The sequence below is a fragment of the Erinaceus europaeus genome, chromosome X (genome assembly GCF_950295315.1).
Source record: "Erinaceus europaeus chromosome X, mEriEur2.1, whole genome shotgun sequence".
NCBI classification, from domain to species: Eukaryota; Metazoa; Chordata; class Mammalia; order Eulipotyphla; family Erinaceidae; genus Erinaceus; species Erinaceus europaeus.
Window position 1 is genome coordinate 116897578 of NC_080185.1, and position 9053 is coordinate 116906630.

The 9053-nt window shown below is 38.6% G+C and overlaps 1 pseudogene; it reads right to left on the reverse strand.

Moving 5' to 3' along the window:
- Window positions 1-313: 313 nt before the first annotated feature.
- LOC103128355 (large ribosomal subunit protein uL22-like) lies at window positions 314-800 on the reverse strand (annotated as a pseudogene).
- Between the last annotated feature and the right edge of the window lie 8253 nt (window positions 801-9053).

Consider the following 9053-nt stretch of genomic DNA (forward strand, 5'->3'; position numbering starts at 1 on the left):
CCAGGTTCAGTCCCCCACACCACCATAAACCAGAGCTGAGCAGTGCTCTGGTTAAAAAAGAAAGAAAGAAAATTATTCCTGTTACATTTGAGCTTCCAAAGTTTTCTCCTATTGCCTATAGGTCATATTTCTTGCATTGCACATTCCTTAATTCCAGCATAACATAAAACTGACTTCCCCTTCTCCTCCATAGGCAGTAGCCAACCTTTTCACTTATGAGTCCCTGTCCTCATTGTTATATGATGTCTCCTTTGTAATGAATCATGACGGTTTTTTGTTGTTGTTTTGTTTTGTTCTTACTTGCAGTTGCATTTATTTTATGCTCAGTTTATTCCCAGGCCATAAGTTTTTGTTTCTTCAGTTTCTTCTGGGATATCTTTTTCTTCTGTGCAGCCTCCTCTTCTGATTTAGGGACAATCTGCTTTTTTTCAGTGAGGATTAGCTCAGTGTGGCAGGGAGAGCTCATGTAGGGGAGAGCTCATGTAGGGTTTAACCCGACTATGAGCTCTGTAAATTCAGTGGCATATCTTGGGGGCTTTGTTCACCTGGATCTGCTCAGTGACCAAGGAATCTACATGTAGGCCCTTCAGTTCAGCATTGCTCTCTGCATTTTCAAGCATGTGCAGCAAAAACTCAGCACTTTTCTTGGGCCACCGACCTGGAGTCCAGCCCCCTTGTTTAGCCTGGGCACACCTAGCAACATCACCATTGTGACGTTGGAATGGCACACATTGCTTCTGTAGAGTGACATCCTTCAGATACTTGGTGGCTTTTCAGATATGCATGCCTTTGATGGCCTGGGCAGTTTCTCAAGTGTTCTTAAAATGAACACAAAGGTTTGAGCCTCTTGCATGCTGAAAAAGAAGTCCACAATGTTTTAATTATTGAAGCTTTGCTAGATTTTAATATTTGTCATAGAAATAGTACTGTATTTTTGTCCACCACTTCCAATATTTTCTCAACTATTCTCATCTATTTACTTAAACTTTAGAATCATTTTACCAGATTACAAAAAATCTAATCTGTGTTTATTGTAATTATATCAGACTTAAATATTAATTAGAGAAGAATGGCTATCTTAAATATTTAGTGTTTCATCCATTAAGATAATGATCTCTCAATTCATTATATCTACCCTTTTATACTTCACATCAACTCCTAAACTTTGTTTAAGTTCTTGGTTCTACCTCAGATGAATCACTTTGTTTCATAATCTCTTCTGACTATTTCTGTTATAAAATAAGTCAATTTATTTTTTACCTTTTAAAAATTTTTTATTTATAAAAAGGAAGTTGACAAAACCATAGGATATGAGGGGTACAACTTCACACAATTCCACCACCAGACCTCCATATCCCATCCCTCCCCTGATAGCTTTCCTATTCTTTAACCCTCTGGAAATACGGACCCAAGATCATTGTGGGATGCAGAAGGTGGAAGGTCTGGCTTCTGTAATTGCTTCCTCGCTGAATATGGGCATTGACAGGTGGATCCATACTCCCAGCCTGTCTCTGTCTTTCCCTAGTGGGGGAGGGCTCTGGGGAAGCAGAGCTCCAAGGCACATTGGTGGGGTTGTCTGTCCAGGGAAGTCTCGTCGCATCCTGTAGCATCTGGGAACCTGGTGGCTGAAAAGAGAGTTAACATACAAAGCCAAACAAATTGTTGACCAATCATGAACCTAAAGGCTGGAATAATGCAGATGATGTGTTCAGGGGTCCTCCATTTTGTAGATAGCCAGTAGGCATATTTTAGTTATATTTCAAAAGGCCTGTAGCTATACTAGTGTTTGTTTGGTTTTTTTGTTTGTTTGTTTATTGCCTGAACCTGAAATCTGATATGCAGGTAGATCCAAGTTATTGTCTGGGGAGATGATGTCATGGCTGGAAAAAGGACCAGAAAGCTGGATCAGGGAAGAGAGTAGCTCCATAATATGGGGAAGGGGTATAAATATTGTTGACTGTAAACACCATCGATTTGATGTGATCTGGGTCCCATAATTAGCTTAGGATCCTGTGTGACCTCTGCATCTCTCTAGATCTGAACTCACATTCTGTGGTCATGAGTAGGAACATTCCATGCTGCCCCAATATCAGGACCCATCTTCCTCAGGTGTAGCATAGAGTATGTTGTCCAGCCTCCCTTCGGAGGATGGAACATTCTCTACCATTGTTGATCCAAGTTGAGAGCAAGGTCCTAGGGGACCCACAAAGGGGTCTATTGTGTTGTTCCTGATAGAAAGGACCAGTTACAATGGAGAGAGGGATTTATTCGAATTCTAGGCCCATCAAGTCTGTTTGGGAATCTCAGGATTCCCTGATTAGGGCCCCAGCTGGTGGAACGGCCTGATAGTGACTAAAGATTCATCGTTGAATTATGCCAGTCTCTTTCCCTTATTCAGCTTTTGCAGTCCTTGCTTTGATAAGGTTAGCTTTGGAGTGAGTGAGAGATATTTTTTTACCTTTTTTTTTTAAATTCAGTCACTATGCTGAAATCCCATTAATTTTATCAGTTCTTTTGGGTTTCTCCATATCTTTCATAACTTCTTCTAGTGCATCTGTTTTTATTGTGTGGGGTTTTCATTGTTTTGCTTTCCCAAACCCTCTAAAGTAATGCTAAATAACATTTATTTTAGTGTATCAAAATTAACTAAATACTATTATTTGGTAATTAACAATGTTATTAACACTGATAGTTTTTCTTTCCTTTTTAAAAGTGTCTTTAAGGGACTGGAGAGGAAATTGAATAATGGTTATGCAAAAAGGCTTTCATACCTGAGGCAGGAAAGGTCCTAGGTTCAGTCCTCAGAACCACCATAAGCCATATCTAGCTGTGATCTGAAGGGGAAAAAAGTTATTTTAAATCAGAGATGAATATTGAATCACCAACTCCCTTTTCAGCACTATAGTAACCATAATCATGTGTTGCTTTTATATTTGTCATTCTGATATGATGCATTATATTAATATATTCGCTAATATACTATACTTATATACCCAGAATGGTATTACTTGGTGAGTTATTTTTAATATACAATTAAATTTTATTTTATATGATATTATTTTATTGCATTTTATTCATATGGAGATTAGACTGCAATTTTTGTTTTTGAGTTTCTGTCAGGCTCTAATATCGGTTTAATGGTAAATTCATAAAAATTTGATAATAAAAATGAATGGGGAAAACCTTTGTCCTCTTTCTTCTTCTTGAATAATTTACATAGTGTGAAAATTTTCTGTCTCTTGCTAGATAGAAACGACTCACCAGTAAAGTTAGATGGCAAGGATAAATCTTTGTTGTAGTTTTTAATAGATAAGTTTAAGTGACAAAAAATTGATATAAATTATTAGTAGTTAAAGTATAGTCCACTAGTGTCATGCTTTCTTCCTCTCTATAGTGCTATCATATCTTTTACCTTCAGTTACAGTAGTTGATACTACAGATAAAAAAGATGAATTGATGGTCAGAAGTTGAGAAATAAGAACAGAAAAGGGAAGCACAAAGTAGAACTTGGACTGGGTTTGGTGTGTTGCACCAAAATAAATAACTCTAGGACTGTGGGGGGGGGGGCTTTCATGTTTGGTGTGAGTTGGTGGAGGAGGACATATGCTAGACGTGAGTGTTCTGCAGAAAACTGAGAAATTTTACACATGTATCAACAACTGTATTTACTGTTAAGCCATTAATACCCACCTACCCCTCAAAAAAGTTGAATTGAATATTGTCCTTGAATTGGTGAATTCTCTAGCTAATCACAGACACATTAAGCAAGAAGTCTAATAAAATGTGACAACTATTTTTTATGGGCCACTGTGTAATGAGCCAAGGACCTCACATGCATGATACCATTGAGTGGCCTCTCATGTATAATTTCTTTTTATTCTATAGTCTTAGAGTCAGAGAAAGAGAGAGAAGAGTGAGAAAGAGACACCAAAGCACTGCACCATCATCCATAGAGCTCTCTTGGTACTGTTCACAGTGCTTCAGTGTGGTACCAGGAATCAAACGTAGGCCTACACAAACAGTAAGATGTGAACTCTCCCTACCTAATTAACTAATATCCACTCACATTATCCTTGCCCCACTTATTCTGGTATTATGCAGACAAGATAACATTCTAGATTGTTGGAGTCATATTTAAATTTCCCCAGTTAACCAATATCAGCTGAATAAACACATTTGTCTTTGGACCAGTCTAGTGGGTGGAGTGTTATTTATTATGTCTTCTAGTAGCTTTTCCTAAGCTATTATGATACTTTTAAGGACAAAATAATGAGTTGTATTCCTTTTACATGGACAATTTCTTGACATTTTTTAAATTTTATTTTACTTTTTTATTGGATAGAGACAGAGAGAAATTGAGAAGGGAGGTGGAGACAGAGAGGGAGAGAGATAGAGAGACACCTGCACCTCTACTTCAACACTCATGAATCTTTCCTTCTACAGGTGGGGACCAGAGGCTTGAACTGTAGTGTGTGCACTTAACCAGGTGCGCCACCACCTGGCCCCACATGGACAATTTCTTCAGGTTCTTAAAGATTGTTAGAACCTAGCTCTCTACCACCATAATTCCCTCTTACCAAGACAAAAACTTTCAGTTCTTTGTAACTATTTTTCATACAACACAATCCTGATAGCACAGTCTTGGCCCCAGTACTTTGTATATATCTCAGTTTGTGTTGTTTCAAATCTTCACCCAACACTAAATGTGCTTTGACAAAAAAAAAAAAAAAAAAAAAAAAAAGCTAAGTCCTTTCATTCATATGATACATTTAGGGCCAGATCAGTATAATTTCTTTGGTTGTATGACTATCAACAGACATTGAAGCTATAACCCACTGAAAGGTTTTATTTTTTCATATATGTCCCTAAATCATATTTCCTTCAACCTGGACCTAGACATGTTTCTTGGTACCCACACCCAATATTTCCCATTTATCCCTGTTGAATTTAATTTTAGTGTTTAATAGCAACTTGATGGTCTTAAATATTTTCTGGTTCTGAGTCTATAATCAATTATCTAATCCTTGATTTATAGAATGTAAATTTATGGTCCTGGCCTCACAGATTATAAAAATATTGAAAACAAAGCCCTGTGATTTATCAACAGAATCCTTTCATAGTGCAGTATCAATCATTGACTAATGTCCTCTAAGTATAGCCACTGGCAAAGTGACTTTTATTATGTGATGGATACATGTGTGTTATTTTTTTCACTGACTTTTGTATGTTAATTGTGTAGCCTGACACCTTACTATATTGCCTGATAATTTCAAAAGCTTCCTGTTGGATTCTTTAGGTTTTTCTATGTTTACTATCATATCATCTGCAAATAGTAACAGTTTGACCTCTTCTTGTTCAATCTGTATCCCTTTATTTTTTTTTCCTTTATAGGGGGCTTAATGTTTTACATTCGACAGTAAATACGGTAGTTTGTACATGCGTAACATTTCTCAGTTTTCCACATAACAATACAACCCCACTAGGTCCTCTGTCATCATTTTTTTAAATATTTATTTTATTTATTTATTCCCTTTTGTTGCCCTTGTTGTTTTATTGTTGTAGTTATTATTGTTGTTGTCGTTGTTGGATAGGACAGAGAGAAATGGAGAGAGGAGGGGAAGACAGAGAGGAGGAGAGAAAGATAGACACCTGCAGACCTGCTTCACCGCCTGTGAAGTGACTCCCCTGCAGGTGGGGAGCCGGGGTTCGAACTGGGATCCTTATGCCGGTCCTTGTGCTTTGCGCCACCTGCGCTTAACCCGCTGTGCTACAGCCCGACTCCCCTGTCATCATTTTTTAAATAGTTTTTTGTTTTTTTTGCCTCCAGAGTTATCGCTGGGGCTTGGTGCCAGCACTACGAATCTACTGCTCCTGGAGGCCATTTTTCCCATTTTGTTGCCCTTGTTGTTACACTTGTTGTAGTTGTTATTGTTATTGTCATAGCTGTTGTTGTTGTTGGATAGGACAGAGAGAAATGGAGAGAGGAGGGGAAGACAGAGAGAAGGAGAGAAAGATAGACACCTGCAGACTTGCTTTACCACTTGCAAAGCAAACCCCTGCAGGTGAGGAATTGGGGGCCTCGAACCGGGATCCTTACGCCAGCTCTTATGCTTTGTGCCATGTGTGCTTAACCTGCTGCACTACCGCCCAACTCCCGTTATTTTAAAATAGTATAAAATCCTTACACTTGGGGCACATACCTCCATCCTCTTCAGAATTACATATGAGCCTCCACACCTATGGTCATCTAATTTTTCACAAGGATGCCCAAACTATTCAATGGAATAAGGAGGGTCTCTTCAACAAATGATGTTGGGAAAATTGGGTTGAAACATGCAGATGGATGAAACTGAACCACTACATTTTACCACACACAAAAGTAAGCTCCAAATGGATCAAAGACTTGGATGTTAGACCAGAAACTACTAAATACTTACAGAAAAATATTGGCAGAACTCTTTTCCATCTAAGTTTTTTTTATTATTATTTAAGAAAGGAGACATTAACAAACCGTAGGTTAGGAGGGATACAACTCCACACAATTCCCACCACCCAATCTCCATATCCCATCCCCTCCCATGATAGCTTTCCCATTCTCTATCCTTCTGGGAGTATGGACCCAGGGTCATTGTGGGTTGCAGAAGGTGGAAGGTCTGACTTCTGTAATTGCTTCCCTGCTGAACATGGGCATTGACTGGTCAATCCATACTCCCAGTCTGCCTCTCTCTTTCCCTAGTAGGGTGGGTCTCTGGGGAAGCAGAGCTCCAGGACACATTGGTGGGGTCTTCAGTCCAGGGAAGCCTGGCTGGCATCTTGATGGCATCTGAAACCTGGTGGCTGAAAAGAGAGTTAACATACAAAGCCAAACAAATTGTTGAACAATCATGGACCTAAAGGCTGGAATAGTGCAGGGGGTACTCACTGCAGACTCTTATGTACTTCTGCTTTCTCTCAATTCATATCCATCTAAGTTTTATAGGCATCTTCAATTAATCAAGTTCAATTGCAAGGAAGACAAAAACCAAAAATAAACCAATGGAACTACATCAAATTGAAAATCTTCTGCACAGCAAAAGAAGACATCACTCAAAGAGACTCCTTACAGACTGGGAGAAGATCTTTACATACCATACATCAAACAAGAGGCTAATAGCCAAAATATATAAAGAGCTCAACAAACTCAGCAGCAACAACAACAACAAAAAAAAAAATGACTGACCCAATCCAAAGGTAGGGAGAAATGCAAATAAAGACAACAGTGAGACACCACTTCATTACTGTGAGTATATCATATATCAGAAAGGATAGGAACAACAAATGCTGGAGAGGTTGTGGGGGCAAAGGAACCCTCCTGCACTGCAGGTGGGAATGTCAATTGGTCCAACCCCTGTGAAGTGCAGTCTGGAGAACTCTCAGAAGGCTATAAATGGACCTACCCTAGGACCTGGTGATTCCTCTCCTGAGGATATATCCTAAGGAATCAAACACACCCATCCAAAAGTATCTGTGTACACACCTATGTTCGTGGTAGCACAATTTGTAGTAACCAAAACCTGGAAGTAACCTAGGTGTTCAGAAACAGATGAGTGGCTAAGAAAGCTGTGGTACACATACACAATGGAATACTACTCAGCTATTAAAAATGATAAACTCACCTTCTTCACGTCAACTTGAAGGAATCGTGTTAAGTGAGATAAGACAAAAAGGGAAGGGTGTATATGGGGTGATGTCACTGATAGAAATTGAGAAATAAGAACAGAAAGGGGAAACACAAAGTAGAACTTGGACTGGGTTTGGTATATTGCACCAAGGTAAAGGACTCAGGGGGTGGGAGGGAGAGGCTTTCAGTCCTGATGTCTGGTGATAACGAGGACCTAGGATAGGGGTGAGAGTGTTTTGCAGGAAACTGAGAAATTTTACACAAGTTCCAACAACTGTATCTATTTTAAACCATTGATCCCCCCAATAAAAAAGAAAAAAATAGATATGAGACTGCTAAATAGCTTGGCATTAAGATCACTGCTTTACCAATGTACATTTAAACAATATGTGCTGACACAAAGTTCACCAACAGGTGACTATATAAGCAAAATGTGGTATATGCACACATTGGAATCTGACTTACAGTAAGCGTAGCATTCAGTATCATGAATTTAAAAAGCAATATTGTGAGTGAAAGAAGTCCAATACAAAAGCTCACCTACTGTATAATTATGTTACTAGAAACTAGCAACTAGTCTATAGTAAAAAGAAGCAAGGTAGTGCTTTCCTGGAACCAGGAGTTAGGGGAGATTTGACTGAACAACAACAACCAAAAAAACAGCATGAATGAACCTTTAATCATGGTAATGTTACATGGATTTACTTTGCCCAAACTCATCAGACTGTACACTTTAGTTTATGTAAATTACACCTTGATAAAGATGCTTCTTAAAAATAATATTGCTTATTGCATTCCTTGGTTTATCATCATAATCTAGTAACCTGATTACAGGAAAAAATCAAATTAGACTCACTTGATGACTTGTTCATGAACTCCTTTTGGGCTCAAGAGACTGCTACATCATTTTAAAAGTACATGTAGGTTATTTTCTCAATAATGTGCTCTAAAATGTTTCTAAAAATCATCAGCAAGCTAGCCCAGAAATACTATGTAAAAATGAACTTCTTCTACACTCTAAAGATGGGAATTCTCCTTTCCTGTCTCCATTTTTCCATGACTTTTTATAGTGCCAACTCCCCAGAGAAATAAACAACGATTCTGTCATCTTATCCACATGATCTCTTAGTTCTCTGGGTTGTAATTCACCCAAATTGGGAGATGTGAAATTTGCTTGAAAATATTTAGTGTTCTTTCATCTTGGACTTCCTTTGCCAAGGGGCTTCTGAGTTGGAAATATTGTGGGAGAATTTAGGCTGCAATTTAAGGAGCCATTCGCCGCTTATAAGCCATTATGTTAGCCTCTGTCAGGATGTCTGGCTCCGAGTCTGGTGTGGGCAATGTCTGAGGAGATTTCTGTATGAGAGCATCATAATTTCTGCCTGAGAGTTCA